The following is a 20395-nucleotide window of genomic DNA, read 5'->3' as shown; positions in this document are numbered from 1 at the left end:
GAAGACGCAGGACACCACTTTTCTCGTCTCAAACCTTAATGCACTCTGCATCCACCTTCACACAGCTGTTATGCTTGAGCATTTGTGTCTGCTCACCAGCAGAGAGTGCCATTGAGCAGCAACACTTCAAAGCACTCAGCACTCCCTTTCAGGCAAAACAAGTTGGCTATCAGTCAGACAGCGCTCTCGCCTGCTCCCTCACACACAGGGCGGCCGCTACTTGCCGGTCACCTCGCTTCCCTTCCGTGGTCTCGTGCTCTTCTCGGCTTCTTTCTTCGTTACTGTGGCTTCCCGTCCTGCTGTTGCTCGCTCGATGCTGCTCCGCAATGTCGATTGGATACAATGCATTGAAGGAGTGGGCCAATCCTCAAATAGGTTTTCTCTGATGGTCGTGGAGCAGCTTGGAGACGAGTGCGAAAAGGCGACTGAGAAGCAAACGAGGCTCAACTGCAAGAAGCTACTGGGGAATTAGCTCAAATGGTAGAGCGCTTGCTTCGCATGTGAGAGGTAGCGGGATCGATGCCCGCATTCTCCACTCTGCTTTTGGCTCAGGGCAATTCTCCAGAAAGAAACGTGATCTCACGTGTCACTCACTGAGTTCACGGCAGATGGGCCAAAGCCCAGCAAACCATTTTCTGCCATGTCAGAAGCAAGACTTCTTGATTTTTGCAAAGATGGATATATGAGGTGAGAGAAGCCAAAAGAATTTGTACAGTACATTCAAAAGCAGTTCAGTATGTTTAGCTGCGGTCAGCAATCCCATACATTACATTTGGGTGCTGACGGCAGTTCCGTTCTATACATTTCCTTGCTTTTCAGATCAAGTACAATACGGGATACCTTGTAGTACATTCAACAAAATTACATTACATGTGTCACTATACAGTACACGGAATGGGTGACGGTACGTTTACATTTTTTTCTTTTCAACGTGCATTACGAAACAGACCTTACATTGTACATGGCACTACATAGGTGTTTGCAGATCATGGTGCTCCATGTACACGAAAAAGAAGTTGCAAGTACAGCCCGAGGGGAGTTGTGTACTGATTCCTGCCCCCGGGTTTACCGTGGCAGAAGGCCTTTAAACTGTGGCCCTTCCCCACCGTGCCTTTGCGGCGACTGTACCAATTTTAAGTGCGTCCCTCAGCACGTAATCCTGGATCTTGGATTGCGCCAGTCTGCAACACGCAGACGTGGGCAGCAACACTTCAAAGCACTCAGCACTCCCTTTCAGGCAAAACAAGTTGGCTATCAGTCAGACAGCGCTCTCGCCTGCTCCCTCACACACAGGGCGGCCGCTACTTGCCGGTCACCTCGCTTCCCTTTCGCGGTCTCGTGCTCTTCTCGGCTTCTTTCTTCGTTACTGTGGCTTCGCGTCCTGCTGTTGCTCGCTCGCTGCTGCTCCGCAATGTCGATTGGATACAAGGAGTGGGCTAGTCCTCAAATAGGTTTTCTCTGATGGTCGTGGAGCAGCTTGGAGACGAGTGCGAAAAGGCGACTGAGAATAAACGAGGGCAACCTGCAAGAAGCTGCTGGGGAATTAGCTCAAATGGTAGAGCGCTCGCTTAGCATGTGAGAGGTAGCGGGATCGATGCCCGCATTCTCCACTCTGCTTTTGGCTCAGGGCAATTCTCCAGAAAGAAACGTGGTCTCACGTGTCACTGAGTTCACGCCAGATGGGTCAAAGCACAGCAAACTTTTTTCTGCCATGTCATAAGCAAGACTTCTTGATTTTTGCAAAGGTGGATATATGAAGTGAAAGAAGCTAAAAGAACGACTTTTTAGCATTGATTCCTTTTCTGAGCATTTAACTCAGGACCTTCGATTGAGCAGACTGATACATACGCTGCCTGCTGCACGAAGAAGGCACTTGCCATGCAAGCCGCCAGGCAGCACGACCAAGTAGGGCAGCTTGCAAGGTCTTTAAATTCATAATGCACAGCTTGCAAAAAATCTGCGAGCCTGATAAGAAGTCAAAGCTACACTCTTGTGATTGTTAGTCACACGCGTTTTCCAGGCTGTAAAGAGTAGCTGGCGGTTCACAGTCTCACAGCGCTGCAGCATGGGCTGGTACTGAAGACGCACAGGCCACTCCATGAGGCCAGATGCGTCAACATGCGCTGGGAAAACAATCATCACACAGAAGCATCTTTGCAGCTTTCCTTTGATAGCTCAGTTGGTGGAGCAGAGGACTGTAGTAGCAATATGCAGCAAGATTATCCTTAGGTTGCTGGTTCAATTCCGGCTCGAAGGAGCTGGTGTTCTTTTGGATTAAGCAGCAATTCACTCAAACCAGCTCTCTTCACTTTATGATGCATCATGTTGCCCTGAAGACGCAGGACACCACTTTTCTCGTCTCAAACCTTAATGCACTCTGCATCCACCTTCACACAGCTGTTATGCTTGAGCATTTGTGTCTGCTCACCAGCAGAGAGTGCCATTGAGCAGCAACACTTCAAAGCACTCAGCACTCCCTTTCAGGCAAAACAAGTTGGCTATCAGTCAGACAGCGCTCTCGCCTGCTCCCTCACACACAGGGCGGCCGCTACTTGCCGGTCACCTCGCTTCCCTTCCGTGGTCTCGTGCTCTTCTCGGCTTCTTTCTTCGTTACTGTGGCTTCCCGTCCTGCTGTTGCTCGCTCGATGCTGCTCCGCAATGTCGATTGGATACAATGCATTGAAGGAGTGGGCCAATCCTCAAATAGGTTTTCTCTGATGGTCGTGGAGCAGCTTGGAGACGAGTGCGAAAAGGCGACTGAGAAGCAAACGAGGCTCAACTGCAAGAAGCTACTGGGGAATTAGCTCAAATGGTAGAGCGCTTGCTTCGCATGTGAGAGGTAGCGGGATCGATGCCCGCATTCTCCACTCTGCTTTTGGCTCAGGGCAATTCTCCAGAAAGAAACGTGATCTCACGTGTCACTCACTGAGTTCACGGCAGATGGGCCAAAGCCCAGCAAACCATTTTCTGCCATGTCAGAAGCAAGACTTCTTGATTTTTGCAAAGATGGATATATGAGGTGAGAGAAGCCAAAAGAATTTGTACAGTACATTCAAAAGCAGTTCAGTATGTTTAGCTGCGGTCAGCAATCCCATACATTACATTTGGGTGCTGACGGCAGTTCCGTTCTATACATTTCCTTGCTTTTCAGATCAAGTACAATACGGGATACCTTGTAGTACATTCAACAAAATTACATTACATGTGTCACTATACAGTACACGGAATGGGTGACGGTACGTTTACATTTTTTTCTTTTCAACGTGCATTACGAAACAGACCTTACATTGTACATGGCACTACATAGGTGTTTGCAGATCATGGTGCTCCATGTACACGAAAAAGAAGTTGCAAGTACAGCCCGAGGGGAGTTGTGTACTGATTCCTGCCCCCGGGTTTACCGTGGCAGAAGGCCTTTAAACTGTGGCCCTTCCCCACCGTGCCTTTGCGGCGACTGTACCAATTTTAAGTGCGTCCCTCAGCACGTAATCCTGGATCTTGGATTGCGCCAGTCTGCAACACGCAGACGTGGGCAGCAACACTTCAAAGCACTCAGCACTCCCTTTCAGGCAAAACAAGTTGGCTATCAGTCAGACAGCGCTCTCGCCTGCTCCCTCACACACAGGGCGGCCGCTACTTGCCGGTCACCTCGCTTCCCTTTCGCGGTCTCGTGCTCTTCTCGGCTTCTTTCTTCGTTACTGTGGCTTCGCGTCCTGCTGTTGCTCGCTCGCTGCTGCTCCGCAATGTCGATTGGATACAAGGAGTGGGCTAGTCCTCAAATAGGTTTTCTCTGATGGTCGTGGAGCAGCTTGGAGACGAGTGCGAAAAGGCGACTGAGAATAAACGAGGGCAACCTGCAAGAAGCTGCTGGGGAATTAGCTCAAATGGTAGAGCGCTCGCTTAGCATGTGAGAGGTAGCGGGATCGATGCCCGCATTCTCCACTCTGCTTTTGGCTCAGGGCAATTCTCCAGAAAGAAACGTGGTCTCACGTGTCACTGAGTTCACGCCAGATGGGTCAAAGCACAGCAAACTTTTTTCTGCCATGTCATAAGCAAGACTTCTTGATTTTTGCAAAGGTGGATATATGAAGTGAAAGAAGCTAAAAGAACGACTTTTTAGCATTGATTCCTTTTCTGAGCATTTAACTCAGGACCTTCGATTGAGCAGACTGATACATACGCTGCCTGCTGCACGAAGAAGGCACTTGCCATGCAAGCCGCCAGGCAGCACGACCAAGTAGGGCAGCTTGCAAGGTCTTTAAATTCATAATGCACAGCTTGCAAAAAATCTGCGAGCCTGATAAGAAGTCAAAGCTACACTCTTGTGATTGTTAGTCACACGCGTTTTCCAGGCTGTAAAGAGTAGCTGGCGGTTCACAGTCTCACAGCGCTGCAGCATGGGCTGGTACTGAAGACGCACAGGCCACTCCATGAGGCCAGATGCGTCAACATGCGCTGGGAAAACAATCATCACACAGAAGCATCTTTGCAGCTTTCCTTTGATAGCTCAGTTGGTAGAGCAGAGGACTGTAGTAGCAATATGCAGCAAGATTATCCTTAGGTTGCTGGTTCAATTCCGGCTCGAAGGAGCTGGTGTTCTTTTGGATTAAGCAGCAATTCACTCAAACCAGCTCTCTTCACTTTATGATGCATCATGTTGCCCTGAAGACGCAGGACACCACTTTTCTCGTCTCAAACCTTAATGCACTCTGCATCCACCTTCACACAGCTGTTATGCTTGAGCATTTGTGTCTGCTCACCAGCAGAGAGTGCCATTGAGCAGCAACACTTCAAAGCACTCAGCACTCCCTTTCAGGCAAAACAAGTTGGCTATCAGTCAGACAGCGCTCTCGCCTGCTCCCTCACACACAGGGCGGCCGCTACTTGCCGGTCACCTCGCTTCCCTTCCGTGGTCTCGTGCTCTTCTCGGCTTCTTTCTTCGTTACTGTGGCTTCCCGTCCTGCTGTTGCTCGCTCGATGCTGCTCCGCAATGTCGATTGGATACAATGCATTGAAGGAGTGGGCCAATCCTCAAATAGGTTTTCTCTGATGGTCGTGGAGCAGCTTGGAGACGAGTGCGAAAAGGCGACTGAGAAGCAAACGAGGCTCAACTGCAAGAAGCTACTGGGGAATTAGCTCAAATGGTAGAGCGCTTGCTTCGCATGTGAGAGGTAGCGGGATCGATGCCCGCATTCTCCACTCTGCTTTTGGCTCAGGGCAATTCTCCAGAAAGAAACGTGATCTCACGTGTCACTCACTGAGTTCACGGCAGATGGGCCAAAGCCCAGCAAACCATTTTCTGCCATGTCAGAAGCAAGACTTCTTGATTTTTGCAAAGATGGATATATGAGGTGAGAGAAGCCAAAAGAATTTGTACAGTACATTCAAAAGCAGTTCAGTATGTTTAGCTGCGGTCAGCAATCCCATACATTACATTTGGGTGCTGACGGCAGTTCCGTTCTATACATTTCCTTGCTTTTCAGATCAAGTACAATACGGGATACCTTGTAGTACATTCAACAAAATTACATTACATGTGTCACTATACAGTACACGGAATGGGTGACGGTACGTTTACATTTTTTTCTTTTCAACGTGCATTACGAAACAGACCTTACATTGTACATGGCACTACATAGGTGTTTGCAGATCATGGTGCTCCATGTACACGAAAAAGAAGTTGCAAGTACAGCCCGAGGGGAGTTGTGTACTGATTCCTGCCCCCGGGTTTACCGTGGCAGAAGGCCTTTAAACTGTGGCCCTTCCCCACCGTGCCTTTGCGGCGACTGTACCAATTTTAAGTGCGTCCCTCAGCACGTAATCCTGGATCTTGGATTGCGCCAGTCTGCAACACGCAGACGTGGGCAGCAACACTTCAAAGCACTCAGCACTCCCTTTCAGGCAAAACAAGTTGGCTATCAGTCAGACAGCGCTCTCGCCTGCTCCCTCACACACAGGGCGGCCGCTACTTGCCGGTCACCTCGCTTCCCTTTCGCGGTCTCGTGCTCTTCTCGGCTTCTTTCTTCGTTACTGTGGCTTCGCGTCCTGCTGTTGCTCGCTCGCTGCTGCTCCGCAATGTCGATTGGATACAAGGAGTGGGCTAGTCCTCAAATAGGTTTTCTCTGATGGTCGTGGAGCAGCTTGGAGACGAGTGCGAAAAGGCGACTGAGAATAAACGAGGGCAACCTGCAAGAAGCTGCTGGGGAATTAGCTCAAATGGTAGAGCGCTCGCTTAGCATGTGAGAGGTAGCGGGATCGATGCCCGCATTCTCCACTCTGCTTTTGGCTCAGGGCAATTCTCCAGAAAGAAACGTGGTCTCACGTGTCACTGAGTTCACGCCAGATGGGTCAAAGCACAGCAAACTTTTTTCTGCCATGTCATAAGCAAGACTTCTTGATTTTTGCAAAGGTGGATATATGAAGTGAAAGAAGCTAAAAGAACGACTTTTTAGCATTGATTCCTTTTCTGAGCATTTAACTCAGGACCTTCGATTGAGCAGACTGATACATACGCTGCCTGCTGCACGAAGAAGGCACTTGCCATGCAAGCCGCCAGGCAGCACGACCAAGTAGGGCAGCTTGCAAGGTCTTTAAATTCATAATGCACAGCTTGCAAAAAATCTGCGAGCCTGATAAGAAGTCAAAGCTACACTCTTGTGATTGTTAGTCACACGCGTTTTCCAGGCTGTAAAGAGTAGCTGGCGGTTCACAGTCTCACAGCGCTGCAGCATGGGCTGGTACTGAAGACGCACAGGCCACTCCATGAGGCCAGATGCGTCAACATGCGCTGGGAAAACAATCATCACACAGAAGCATCTTTGCAGCTTTCCTTTGATAGCTCAGTTGGTGGAGCAGAGGACTGTAGTAGCAATATGCAGCAAGATTATCCTTAGGTTGCTGGTTCAATTCCGGCTCGAAGGAGCTGGTGTTCTTTTGGATTAAGCAGCAATTCACTCAAACCAGCTCTCTTCACTTTATGATGCATCATGTTGCCCTGAAGACGCAGGACACCACTTTTCTCGTCTCAAACCTTAATGCACTCTGCATCCACCTTCACACAGCTGTTATGCTTGAGCATTTGTGTCTGCTCACCAGCAGAGAGTGCCATTGAGCAGCAACACTTCAAAGCACTCAGCACTCCCTTTCAGGCAAAACAAGTTGGCTATCAGTCAGACAGCGCTCTCGCCTGCTCCCTCACACACAGGGCGGCCGCTACTTGCCGGTCACCTCGCTTCCCTTCCGTGGTCTCGTGCTCTTCTCGGCTTCTTTCTTCGTTACTGTGGCTTCCCGTCCTGCTGTTGCTCGCTCGATGCTGCTCCGCAATGTCGATTGGATACAATGCATTGAAGGAGTGGGCCAATCCTCAAATAGGTTTTCTCTGATGGTCGTGGAGCAGCTTGGAGACGAGTGCGAAAAGGCGACTGAGAAGCAAACGAGGCTCAACTGCAAGAAGCTACTGGGGAATTAGCTCAAATGGTAGAGCGCTTGCTTCGCATGTGAGAGGTAGCGGGATCGATGCCCGCATTCTCCACTCTGCTTTTGGCTCAGGGCAATTCTCCAGAAAGAAACGTGATCTCACGTGTCACTCACTGAGTTCACGGCAGATGGGCCAAAGCCCAGCAAACCATTTTCTGCCATGTCAGAAGCAAGACTTCTTGATTTTTGCAAAGATGGATATATGAGGTGAGAGAAGCCAAAAGAATTTGTACAGTACATTCAAAAGCAGTTCAGTATGTTTAGCTGCGGTCAGCAATCCCATACATTACATTTGGGTGCTGACGGCAGTTCCGTTCTATACATTTCCTTGCTTTTCAGATCAAGTACAATACGGGATACCTTGTAGTACATTCAACAAAATTACATTACATGTGTCACTATACAGTACACGGAATGGGTGACGGTACGTTTACATTTTTTTCTTTTCAACGTGCATTACGAAACAGACCTTACATTGTACATGGCACTACATAGGTGTTTGCAGATCATGGTGCTCCATGTACACGAAAAAGAAGTTGCAAGTACAGCCCGAGGGGAGTTGTGTACTGATTCCTGCCCCCGGGTTTACCGTGGCAGAAGGCCTTTAAACTGTGGCCCTTCCCCACCGTGCCTTTGCGGCGACTGTACCAATTTTAAGTGCGTCCCTCAGCACGTAATCCTGGATCTTGGATTGCGCCAGTCTGCAACACGCAGACGTGGGCAGCAACACTTCAAAGCACTCAGCACTCCCTTTCAGGCAAAACAAGTTGGCTATCAGTCAGACAGCGCTCTCGCCTGCTCCCTCACACACAGGGCGGCCGCTACTTGCCGGTCACCTCGCTTCCCTTTCGCGGTCTCGTGCTCTTCTCGGCTTCTTTCTTCGTTACTGTGGCTTCGCGTCCTGCTGTTGCTCGCTCGCTGCTGCTCCGCAATGTCGATTGGATACAAGGAGTGGGCTAGTCCTCAAATAGGTTTTCTCTGATGGTCGTGGAGCAGCTTGGAGACGAGTGCGAAAAGGCGACTGAGAATAAACGAGGGCAACCTGCAAGAAGCTGCTGGGGAATTAGCTCAAATGGTAGAGCGCTCGCTTAGCATGTGAGAGGTAGCGGGATCGATGCCCGCATTCTCCACTCTGCTTTTGGCTCAGGGCAATTCTCCAGAAAGAAACGTGGTCTCACGTGTCACTGAGTTCACGCCAGATGGGTCAAAGCACAGCAAACTTTTTTCTGCCATGTCATAAGCAAGACTTCTTGATTTTTGCAAAGGTGGATATATGAAGTGAAAGAAGCTAAAAGAACGACTTTTTAGCATTGATTCCTTTTCTGAGCATTTAACTCAGGACCTTCGATTGAGCAGACTGATACATACGCTGCCTGCTGCACGAAGAAGGCACTTGCCATGCAAGCCGCCAGGCAGCACGACCAAGTAGGGCAGCTTGCAAGGTCTTTAAATTCATAATGCACAGCTTGCAAAAAATCTGCGAGCCTGATAAGAAGTCAAAGCTACACTCTTGTGATTGTTAGTCACACGCGTTTTCCAGGCTGTAAAGAGTAGCTGGCGGTTCACAGTCTCACAGCGCTGCAGCATGGGCTGGTACTGAAGACGCACAGGCCACTCCATGAGGCCAGATGCGTCAACATGCGCTGGGAAAACAATCATCACACAGAAGCATCTTTGCAGCTTTCCTTTGATAGCTCAGTTGGTAGAGCAGAGGACTGTAGTAGCAATATGCAGCAAGATTATCCTTAGGTTGCTGGTTCAATTCCGGCTCGAAGGAGCTGGTGTTCTTTTGGATTAAGCAGCAATTCACTCAAACCAGCTCTCTTCACTTTATGATGCATCATGTTGCCCTGAAGACGCAGGACACCACTTTTCTCGTCTCAAACCTTAATGCACTCTGCATCCACCTTCACACAGCTGTTATGCTTGAGCATTTGTGTCTGCTCACCAGCAGAGAGTGCCATTGAGCAGCAACACTTCAAAGCACTCAGCACTCCCTTTCAGGCAAAACAAGTTGGCTATCAGTCAGACAGCGCTCTCGCCTGCTCCCTCACACACAGGGCGGCCGCTACTTGCCGGTCACCTCGCTTCCCTTCCGTGGTCTCGTGCTCTTCTCGGCTTCTTTCTTCGTTACTGTGGCTTCCCGTCCTGCTGTTGCTCGCTCGATGCTGCTCCGCAATGTCGATTGGATACAATGCATTGAAGGAGTGGGCCAATCCTCAAATAGGTTTTCTCTGATGGTCGTGGAGCAGCTTGGAGACGAGTGCGAAAAGGCGACTGAGAAGCAAACGAGGCTCAACTGCAAGAAGCTACTGGGGAATTAGCTCAAATGGTAGAGCGCTTGCTTCGCATGTGAGAGGTAGCGGGATCGATGCCCGCATTCTCCACTCTGCTTTTGGCTCAGGGCAATTCTCCAGAAAGAAACGTGATCTCACGTGTCACTCACTGAGTTCACGGCAGATGGGCCAAAGCCCAGCAAACCATTTTCTGCCATGTCAGAAGCAAGACTTCTTGATTTTTGCAAAGATGGATATATGAGGTGAGAGAAGCCAAAAGAATTTGTACAGTACATTCAAAAGCAGTTCAGTATGTTTAGCTGCGGTCAGCAATCCCATACATTACATTTGGGTGCTGACGGCAGTTCCGTTCTATACATTTCCTTGCTTTTCAGATCAAGTACAATACGGGATACCTTGTAGTACATTCAACAAAATTACATTACATGTGTCACTATACAGTACACGGAATGGGTGACGGTACGTTTACATTTTTTTCTTTTCAACGTGCATTACGAAACAGACCTTACATTGTACATGGCACTACATAGGTGTTTGCAGATCATGGTGCTCCATGTACACGAAAAAGAAGTTGCAAGTACAGCCCGAGGGGAGTTGTGTACTGATTCCTGCCCCCGGGTTTACCGTGGCAGAAGGCCTTTAAACTGTGGCCCTTCCCCACCGTGCCTTTGCGGCGACTGTACCAATTTTAAGTGCGTCCCTCAGCACGTAATCCTGGATCTTGGATTGCGCCAGTCTGCAACACGCAGACGTGGGCAGCAACACTTCAAAGCACTCAGCACTCCCTTTCAGGCAAAACAAGTTGGCTATCAGTCAGACAGCGCTCTCGCCTGCTCCCTCACACACAGGGCGGCCGCTACTTGCCGGTCACCTCGCTTCCCTTTCGCGGTCTCGTGCTCTTCTCGGCTTCTTTCTTCGTTACTGTGGCTTCGCGTCCTGCTGTTGCTCGCTCGCTGCTGCTCCGCAATGTCGATTGGATACAAGGAGTGGGCTAGTCCTCAAATAGGTTTTCTCTGATGGTCGTGGAGCAGCTTGGAGACGAGTGCGAAAAGGCGACTGAGAAGCAAACGAGGGCAACCTGCAAGAAGCTGCTGGGGAATTAGCTCAAATGGTAGAGCGCTCGCTTAGCATGTGAGAGGTAGCGGGATCGATGCCCGCATTCTCCACTCTGCTTTTGGCTCAGGGCAATTCTCCAGAAAGAAACGTGGTCTCACGTGTCACTGAGTTCACGCCAGATGGGTCAAAGCACAGCAAACTTTTTTCTGCCATGTCATAAGCAAGACTTCTTGATTTTTGCAAAGGTGGATATATGAAGTGAAAGAAGCTAAAAGAACGACTTTTTAGCATTGATTCCTTTTCTGAGCATTTAACTCAGGACCTTCGATTGAGCAGACTGATACGCTGCCTGCTGCACGAAGAAGGCACTTGCCATGCAAGCCGCCAGGCAGCACGACCAAGTAGGGCAGCTTGCAAGGTCTTTAAATTCATAATGCACAGCTTGCAAAAAATCTGCGAGCCTGATAAGAAGTCAAAGCTACACTCTTGTGATTGTTAGTCACACGCGTTTTCCAGGCTGTAAAGAGTAGCTGGCGGTTCACAGTCTCACAGCGCTGCAGCATGGGCTGGTACTGAAGACGCAGAGGCCACTCCATGAGGCCAGATGCGTCAACATGCGCTGGGAAAACAATCATCACACAGAAGCATCTTTGCAGCTTTCCTTTGATAGCTCAGTTGGTAGAGCAGAGGACTGTAGTAGCAATATGCAGCAAGATTATCCTTAGGTTGCTGGTTCAATTCCGGCTCGAAGGAGCTGGTGTTCTTTTGGATTAAGCAGCAATTCACTCAAACCAGCTCTCTTCACTTTATGATGCATCATGTTGCCCTGAAGACGCAGGACACCACTTTTCTCGTCTCAAACCTTAATGCACTCTGCATCCACCTTCACACAGCTGTTATGCTTGAGCATTTGTGTCTGCTCACCAGCAGAGAGTGCCATTGAGCAGCAACACTTCAAAGCACTCAGCACTCCCTTTCAGGCAAAACAAGTTGGCTATCAGTCAGACAGCGCTCTCGCCTGCTCCCTCACACACAGGGCGGCCGCTACTTGCCGGTCACCTCGCTTCCCTTCCGTGGTCTCGTGCTCTTCTCGGCTTCTTTCTTCGTTACTGTGGCTTCCCGTCCTGCTGTTGCTCGCTCGATGCTGCTCCGCAATGTCGATTGGATACAATGCATTGAAGGAGTGGGCCAATCCTCAAATAGGTTTTCTCTGATGGTCGTGGAGCAGCTTGGAGACGAGTGCGAAAAGGCGACTGAGAAGCAAACGAGGCTCAACTGCAAGAAGCTACTGGGGAATTAGCTCAAATGGTAGAGCGCTTGCTTCGCATGTGAGAGGTAGCGGGATCGATGCCCGCATTCTCCACTCTGCTTTTGGCTCAGGGCAATTCTCCAGAAAGAAACGTGATCTCACGTGTCACTCACTGAGTTCACGGCAGATGGGCCAAAGCCCAGCAAACCATTTTCTGCCATGTCAGAAGCAAGACTTCTTGATTTTTGCAAAGATGGATATATGAGGTGAGAGAAGCCAAAAGAATTTGTACAGTACATTCAAAAGCAGTTCAGTATGTTTAGCTGCGGTCAGCAATCCCATACATTACATTTGGGTGCTGACGGCAGTTCCGTTCTATACATTTATTTGCTTTTCAGATCAAGTACAATACGGGATACCTTGTAGTACATTCAACAAAATTACATTACATGTGTCACTATACAGTACACGGAATGGGTGACGGTACGTTTACATTTTTTTCTTTTCAACGTGCATTACGAAACAGACCTTACATTGTACATGGCACTACATAGGTGTTTGCAGATCATGGTGCTCCATGTACACGAAAAAGAAGTTGCAAGTACAGCCCGAGGGGAGTTGTGTACTGATTCCTGCCCCCGGGTTTACCGTGGCAGAAGGCCTTTAAACTGTGGCCCTTCCCCACCGTGCCTTTGCGGCGACTGTACCAATTTTAAGTGCGTCCCTCAGCACGTAATCCTGGATCTTGGATTGCGCCAGTCTGCAACACGCAGACGTGGGCAGCAACACTTCAAAGCACTCAGCACTCCCTTTCAGGCAAAACAAGTTGGCTATCAGTCAGACAGCGCTCTCGCCTGCTCCCTCACACACAGGGCGGCCGCTACTTGCCGGTCACCTCGCTTCCCTTTCGCGGTCTCGTGCTCTTCTCGGCTTCTTTCTTCGTTACTGTGGCTTCGCGTCCTGCTGTTGCTCGCTCGCTGCTGCTCCGCAATGTCGATTGGATACAAGGAGTGGGCTAGTCCTCAAATAGGTTTTCTCTGATGGTCGTGGAGCAGCTTGGAGACGAGTGCGAAAAGGCGACTGAGAAGCAAACGAGGGCAACCTGCAAGAAGCTGCTGGGGAATTAGCTCAAATGGTAGAGCGCTCGCTTAGCATGTGAGAGGTAGCGGGATCGATGCCCGCATTCTCCACTCTGCTTTTGGCTCAGGGCAATTCTCCAGAAAGAAACGTGGTCTCACGTGTCACTGAGTTCACGCCAGATGGGTCAAAGCACAGCAAACTTTTTTCTGCCATGTCATAAGCAAGACTTCTTGATTTTTGCAAAGGTGGATATATGAAGTGAAAGAAGCTAAAAGAACGACTTTTTAGCATTGATTCCTTTTCTGAGCATTTAACTCAGGACCTTCGATTGAGCAGACTGATACATACGCTGCCTGCTGCACGAAGAAGGCACTTGCCATGCAAGCCGCCAGGCAGCACGACCAAGTAGGGCAGCTTGCAAGGCCTTTAAATTCATAATGCACAGCTTGCAAAAAATCTGCGAGCCTGATAAGAAGTCAAAGCTACACTCTTGTGATTGTTAGTCACACGCGTTTTCCAGGCTGTAAAGAGTAGCTGGCGGTTCACAGTCTCACAGCGCTGCAGCATGGGCTGGTACTGAAGACGCAGAGGCCACTCCATGAGGCCAGATGCGTCAACATGCGCTGGGAAAACAATCATCACACAGAAGCATCTTTGCAGCTTTCCTTTGATAGCTCAGTTGGTAGAGCAGAGGACTGTAGTAGCAATATGCAGCAAGATTATCCTTAGGTTGCTGGTTCAATTCCGGCTCGAAGGAGCTGGTGTTCTTTTGGATTAAGCAGCAATTCACTCAAACCAGCTCTCTTCACTTTATGATGCATCATGTTGCCCTGAAGACGCAGGACACCACTTTTCTCGTCTCAAACCTTAATGCACTCTGCATCCACCTTCACACAGCTGTTATGCTTGAGCATTTGTGTCTGCTCACCAGCAGAGAGTGCCATTGAGCAGCAACACTTCAAAGCACTCAGCACTCCCTTTCAGGCAAAACAAGTTGGCTATCAGTCAGACAGCGCTCTCGCCTGCTCCCTCACACACAGGGCGGCCGCTACTTGCCGGTCACCTCGCTTCCCTTCCGTGGTCTCGTGCTCTTCTCGGCTTCTTTCTTCGTTACTGTGGCTTCCCGTCCTGCTGTTGCTCGCTCGATGCTGCTCCGCAATGTCGATTGGATACAATGCATTGAAGGAGTGGGCCAATCCTCAAATAGGTTTTCTCTGATGGTCGTGGAGCAGCTTGGAGACGAGTGCGAAAAGGCGACTGAGAAGCAAACGAGGCTCAACTGCAAGAAGCTACTGGGGAATTAGCTCAAATGGTAGAGCGCTTGCTTCGCATGTGAGAGGTAGCGGGATCGATGCCCGCATTCTCCACTCTGCTTTTGGCTCAGGGCAATTCTCCAGAAAGAAACGTGATCTCACGTGTCACTCACTGAGTTCACGGCAGATGGGCCAAAGCCCAGCAAACCATTTTCTGCCATGTCAGAAGCAAGACTTCTTGATTTTTGCAAAGATGGATATATGAGGTGAGAGAAGCCAAAAGAATTTGTACAGTACATTCAAAAGCAGTTCAGTATGTTTAGCTGCGGTCAGCAATCCCATACATTACATTTGGGTGCTGACGGCAGTTCCGTTCTATACATTTCCTTGCTTTTCAGATCAAGTACAATACGGGATACCTTGTAGTACATTCAACAAAATTACATTACATGTGTCACTATACAGTACACGGAATGGGTGACGGTACGTTTACATTTTTTTCTTTTCAACGTGCATTACGAAACAGACCTTACATTGTACATGGCACTACATAGGTGTTTGCAGATCATGGTGCTCCATGTACACGAAAAAGAAGTTGCAAGTACAGCCCGAGGGGAGTTGTGTACTGATTCCTGCCCCCGGGTTTACCGTGGCAGAAGGCCTTTAAACTGTGGCCCTTCCCCACCGTGCCTTTGCGGCGACTGTACCAATTTTAAGTGCGTCCCTCAGCACGTAATCCTGGATCTTGGATTGCGCCAGTCTGCAACACGCAGACGTGGGCAGCAACACTTCAAAGCACTCAGCACTCCCTTTCAGGCAAAACAAGTTGGCTATCAGTCAGACAGCGCTCTCGCCTGCTCCCTCACACACAGGGCGGCCGCTACTTGCCGGTCACCTCGCTTCCCTTTCGCGGTCTCGTGCTCTTCTCGGCTTCTTTCTTCGTTACTGTGGCTTCGCGTCCTGCTGTTGCTCGCTCGCTGCTGCTCCGCAATGTCGATTGGATACAAGGAGTGGGCTAGTCCTCAAATAGGTTTTCTCTGATGGTCGTGGAGCAGCTTGGAGACGAGTGCGAAAAGGCGACTGAGAATAAACGAGGGCAACCTGCAAGAAGCTGCTGGGGAATTAGCTCAAATGGTAGAGCGCTCGCTTAGCATGTGAGAGGTAGCGGGATCGATGCCCGCATTCTCCACTCTGCTTTTGGCTCAGGGCAATTCTCCAGAAAGAAACGTGGTCTCACGTGTCACTGAGTTCACGCCAGATGGGTCAAAGCACAGCAAACTTTTTTCTGCCATGTCATAAGCAAGACTTCTTGATTTTTGCAAAGGTGGATATATGAAGTGAAAGAAGCTAAAAGAACGACTTTTTAGCATTGATTCCTTTTCTGAGCATTTAACTCAGGACCTTCGATTGAGCAGACTGATACATACGCTGCCTGCTGCACGAAGAAGGCACTTGCCATGCAAGCCGCCAGGCAGCACGACCAAGTAGGGCAGCTTGCAAGGTCTTTAAATTCATAATGCACAGCTTGCAAAAAATCTGCGAGCCTGATAAGAAGTCAAAGCTACACTCTTGTGATTGTTAGTCACACGCGTTTTCCAGGCTGTAAAGAGTAGCTGGCGGTTCACAGTCTCACAGCGCTGCAGCATGGGCTGGTACTGAAGACGCACAGGCCACTCCATGAGGCCAGATGCGTCAACATGCGCTGGGAAAACAATCATCACACAGAAGCATCGTTGCAGCTTTCCTTTGATAGCTCAGTTGGTGGAGCAGAGGACTGTAGTAGCAATATGCAGCAAGATTATCCTTAGGTTGCTGGTTCAATTCCGGCTCGAAGGAGCTGGTGTTCTTTTGGATTAAGCAGCAATTCACTCAAACCAGCTCTCTTCACTTTATGATGCATCATGTTGCCCTGAAGACGCAGGACACCACTTTTCTCGTCTCAAACCTTAATGCACTCTGCATCCACCTTCACACAGCTGTTATGCTTGAGCATTTGTGTCTGCTCACCAGCAGAGAGTGCCATTGAGCAGCAACACTTCAAAGCACTCAGCACTCCCTTTCAGGCAAAACAAGTTGGCTATCAGTCAGACAGCGCTCTCGCCTGCTCCCTCACACACAGGGCGGCCGCTACTTGCCGGTCACCTCGCTTCCCTTCCGTGGTCTCGTGCTCTTCTCGGCTTCTTTCTTCGTTACTGTGGCTTCCCGTCCTGCTGTTGCTCGCTCGATGCTGCTCCGCAATGTCGATTGGATACAATGCATTGAAGGAGTGGGCCAATCCTCAAATAGGTTTTCTCTGATGGTCGTGGAGCAGCTTGGAGACGAGTGCGAAAAGGCGACTGAGAAGCAAACGAGGCTCAACTGCAAGAAGCTACTGGGGAATTAGCTCAAATGGTAGAGCGCTTGCTTCGCATGTGAGAGGTACCGGGATCGATGCCCGCATTCTCCACTCTGCTTTTGGCTCAGGGCAATTCTCCAGAAAGAAACGTGATCTCACGTGTCACTCACTGAGTTCACGGCAGATGGGCCAAAGCCCAGCAAACCATTTTCTGCCATGTCAGAAGCAAGACTTCTTGATTTTTGCAAAGATGGATATATGAGGTGAGAGAAGCCAAAAGAATTTGTACAGTACATTCAAAAGCAGTTCAGTATGTTTAGCTGCGGTCAGCAATCCCATACATTACATTTGGGTGCTGACGGCAGTTCCGTTCTATACATTTCCTTGCTTTTCAGATCAAGTACAATACGGGATACCTTGTAGTACATTCAACAAAATTACATTACATGTGTCACTATACAGTACACGGAATGGGTGACGGTACGTTTACATTTTTTTCTTTTCAACGTGCATTACGAAACAGACCTTACATTGTACATGGCACTACATAGGTGTTTGCAGATCATGGTGCTCCATGTACACGAAAAAGAAGTTGCAAGTACAGCCCGAGGGGAGTTGTGTACTGATTCCTGCCCCCGGGTTTACCGTGGCAGAAGGCCTTTAAACTGTGGCCCTTCCCCACCGTGCCTTTGCGGCGACTGTACCAATTTTAAGTGCGTCCCTCAGCACGTAATCCTGGATCTTGGATTGCGCCAGTCTGCAACACGCAGACGTGGGCAGCAACACTTCAAAGCACTCAGCACTCCCTTTCAGGCAAAACAAGTTGGCTATCAGTCAGACAGCGCTCTCGCCTGCTCCCTCACACACAGGGCGGCCGCTACTTGCCGGTCACCTCGCTTCCCTTTCGCGGTCTCGTGCTCTTCTCGGCTTCTTTCTTCGTTACTGTGGCTTCGCGTCCTGCTGTTGCTCGCTCGCTGCTGCTCCGCAATGTCGATTGGATACAAGGAGTGGGCTAGTCCTCAAATAGGTTTTCTCTGATGGTCGTGGAGCAGCTTGGAGACGAGTGCGAAAAGGCGACTGAGAAGCAAACGAGGGCAACCTGCAAGAAGCTGCTGGGGAATTAGCTCAAATGGTAGAGCGCTCGCTTAGCATGTGAGAGGTAGCGGGATCGATGCCCGCATTCTCCACTCTGCTTTTGGCTCAGGGCAATTCTCCAGAAAGAAACGTGGTCTCACGTGTCACTGAGTTCACGCCAGATGGGTCAAAGCACAGCAAACTTTTTTCTGCCATGTCATAAGCAAGACTTCTTGATTTTTGCAAAGGTGGATATATGAAGTGAAAGAAGCTAAAAGAACGACTTTTTAGCATTGATTCCTTTTCTGAGCATTTAACTCAGGACCTTCGATTGAGCAGACTGATACATACGCTGCCTGCTGCACGAAGAAGGCACTTGCCATGCAAGCCGCCAGGCAGCACGACCAAGTAGGGCAGCTTGCAAGGTCTTTAAATTCATAATGCACAGCTTGCAAAAAATCTGCGAGCCTGATAAGAAGTCAAAGCTACACTCTTGTGATTGTTAGTCACACGCGTTTTCCAGGCTGTAAAGAGTAGCTGGCGGTTCACAGTCTCACAGCGCTGCAGCATGGGCTGGTACTGAAGACGCACAGGCCACTCCATGAGGCCAGATGCGTCAACATGCGCTGGGAAAACAATCATCACACAGAAGCATCGTTGCAGCTTTCCTTTGATAGCTCAGTTGGTGGAGCAGAGGACTGTAGTAGCAATATGCAGCAAGATTATCCTTAGGTTGCTGGTTCAATTCCGGCTCGAAGGAGCTGGTGTTCTTTTGGATTAAGCAGCAATTCACTCAAACCAGCTCTCTTCACTTTATGATGCATCATGTTGCCCTGAAGACGCAGGACACCACTTTTCTCGTCTCAAACCTTAATGCACTCTGCATCCACCTTCACACAGCTGTTATGCTTGAGCATTTGTGTCTGCTCACCAGCAGAGAGTGCCATTGAGCAGCAACACTTCAAAGCACTCAGCACTCCCTTTCAGGCAAAACAAGTTGGCTATCAGTCAGACAGCGCTCTCGCCTGCTCCCTCACACACAGGGCGGCCGCTACTTGCCGGTCACCTCGCTTCCCTTCCGTGGTCTCGTGCTCTTCTCGGCTTCTTTCTTCGTTACTGTGGCTTCCCGTCCTGCTGTTGCTCGCTCGATGCTGCTCCGCAATGTCGATTGGATACAATGCATTGAAGGAGTGGGCCAATCCTCAAATAGGTTTTCTCTGATGGTCGTGGAGCAGCTTGGAGACGAGTGCGAAAAGGCGACTGAGAAGCAAACGAGGCTCAACTGCAAGAAGCTACTGGGGAATTAGCTCAAATGGTAGAGCGCTTGCTTCGCATGTGAGAGGTAGCGGGATCGATGCCCGCATTCTCCACTCTGCTTTTGGCTCAGGGCAATTCTCCAGAAAGAAACGTGATCTCACGTGTCACTCACTGAGTTCACGGCAGATGGGCCAAAGCCCAGCAAACCATTTTCTGCCATGTCAGAAGCAAGACTTCTTGATTTTTGCAAAGATGGATATATGAGGTGAGAGAAGCCAAAAGAATTTGTACAGTACATTCAAAAGCAGTTCAGTATGTTTAGCTGCGGTCAGCAATCCCATACATTACATTTGGGTGCTGACGGCAGTTCCGTTCTATACATTTCCTTGCTTTTCAGATCAAGTACAATACGGGATACCTTGTAGTACATTCAACAAAATTACATTACATGTGTCACTATACAGTACACGGAATGGGTGACGGTACGTTTACATTTTTTTCTTTTCAACGTGCATTACGAAACAGACCTTACATTGTACATGGCACTACATAGGTGTTTGCAGATCATGGTGCTCCATGTACACGAAAAAGAAGTTGCAAGTACAGCCCGAGGGGAGTTGTGTACTGATTCCTGCCCCCGGGTTTACCGTGGCAGAAGGCCTTTAAACTGTGGCCCTTCCCCACCGTGCCTTTGCGGCGACTGTACCAATTTTAAGTGCGTCCCTCAGCACGTAATCCTGGATCTTGGATTGCGCCAGTCTGCAACACGCAGACGTGGGCAGCAACACTTCAAAGCACTCAGCACTCCCTTTCAGGCAAAACAAGTTGGCTATCAGTCAGACAGCGCTCTCGCCTGCTCCCTCACACACAGGGCGGCCGCTACTTGCCGGTCACCTCGCTTCCCTTTCGCGGTCTCGTGCTCTTCTCGGCTTCTTTCTTCGTTACTGTGGCTTCGCGTCCTGCTGTTGCTCGCTCGCTGCTGCTCCGCAATGTCGATTGGATACAAGGAGTGGGCTAGTCCTCAAATAGGTTTTCTCTGATGGTCGTGGAGCAGCTTGGAGACGAGTGCGAAAAGGCGACTGAGAATAAACGAGGGCAACCTGCAAGAAGCTGCTGGGGAATTAGCTCAAATGGTAGAGCGCTCGCTTAGCATGTGAGAGGTAGCGGGATCGATGCCCGCATTCTCCACTCTGCTTTTGGCTCAGGGCAATTCTCCAGAAAGAAACGTGGTCTCACGTGTCACTGAGTTCACGCCAGATGGGTCAAAGCACAGCAAACTTTTTTCTGCCATGTCATAAGCAAGACTTCTTGATTTTTG

General features: G+C 49.5%; 8 non-coding genes across 8 annotated transcripts; all 8 read left to right on the top strand.

Moving 5' to 3' along the window:
- The first annotated feature begins 2164 nt into the window (after nucleotides 1–2164).
- trnay-gua (transfer RNA tyrosine (anticodon GUA)) lies at nucleotides 2165–2257 on the top strand. Its single transcript has 2 exons — nucleotides 2165–2201; nucleotides 2222–2257. It is a non-coding gene; the product is annotated as a tRNA-Tyr (tRNA).
- A 2239-nt stretch (nucleotides 2258–4496) lies between these two features.
- trnay-gua (transfer RNA tyrosine (anticodon GUA)) lies at nucleotides 4497–4589 on the top strand. Its single transcript has 2 exons — nucleotides 4497–4533; nucleotides 4554–4589. It is a non-coding gene; the product is annotated as a tRNA-Tyr (tRNA).
- Nucleotides 4590–6828: 2239 nt separating this feature from the next.
- On the top strand, nucleotides 6829–6921 carry trnay-gua (transfer RNA tyrosine (anticodon GUA)). The gene is made up of 2 exons: nucleotides 6829–6865; nucleotides 6886–6921. It is a non-coding gene; the product is annotated as a tRNA-Tyr (tRNA).
- Nucleotides 6922–9160: 2239 nt separating this feature from the next.
- trnay-gua (transfer RNA tyrosine (anticodon GUA)) lies at nucleotides 9161–9253 on the top strand. The gene is made up of 2 exons: nucleotides 9161–9197; nucleotides 9218–9253. It is a non-coding gene; the product is annotated as a tRNA-Tyr (tRNA).
- A 2236-nt stretch (nucleotides 9254–11489) lies between these two features.
- trnay-gua (transfer RNA tyrosine (anticodon GUA)) lies at nucleotides 11490–11582 on the top strand. Its single transcript has 2 exons — nucleotides 11490–11526; nucleotides 11547–11582. It is a non-coding gene; the product is annotated as a tRNA-Tyr (tRNA).
- Nucleotides 11583–13822: 2240 nt separating this feature from the next.
- trnay-gua (transfer RNA tyrosine (anticodon GUA)) lies at nucleotides 13823–13915 on the top strand. The gene is made up of 2 exons: nucleotides 13823–13859; nucleotides 13880–13915. It is a non-coding gene; the product is annotated as a tRNA-Tyr (tRNA).
- A 2239-nt stretch (nucleotides 13916–16154) lies between these two features.
- Nucleotides 16155–16247, top strand: trnay-gua (transfer RNA tyrosine (anticodon GUA)). The gene is made up of 2 exons: nucleotides 16155–16191; nucleotides 16212–16247. It is a non-coding gene; the product is annotated as a tRNA-Tyr (tRNA).
- A 2240-nt stretch (nucleotides 16248–18487) lies between these two features.
- On the top strand, nucleotides 18488–18580 carry trnay-gua (transfer RNA tyrosine (anticodon GUA)). Its single transcript has 2 exons — nucleotides 18488–18524; nucleotides 18545–18580. It is a non-coding gene; the product is annotated as a tRNA-Tyr (tRNA).
- Nucleotides 18581–20395: the final 1815 nt, after the last annotated feature.

This window comes from Pristiophorus japonicus, chromosome 1, assembly GCF_044704955.1.
Source record: "Pristiophorus japonicus isolate sPriJap1 chromosome 1, sPriJap1.hap1, whole genome shotgun sequence".
NCBI lineage: Eukaryota > Metazoa > Chordata > Chondrichthyes > Pristiophoridae > Pristiophorus > Pristiophorus japonicus.
The sequence above is the reverse complement of the archived record's forward strand: the minus strand, read 5'-3'. Positions and strand labels throughout refer to the sequence as shown.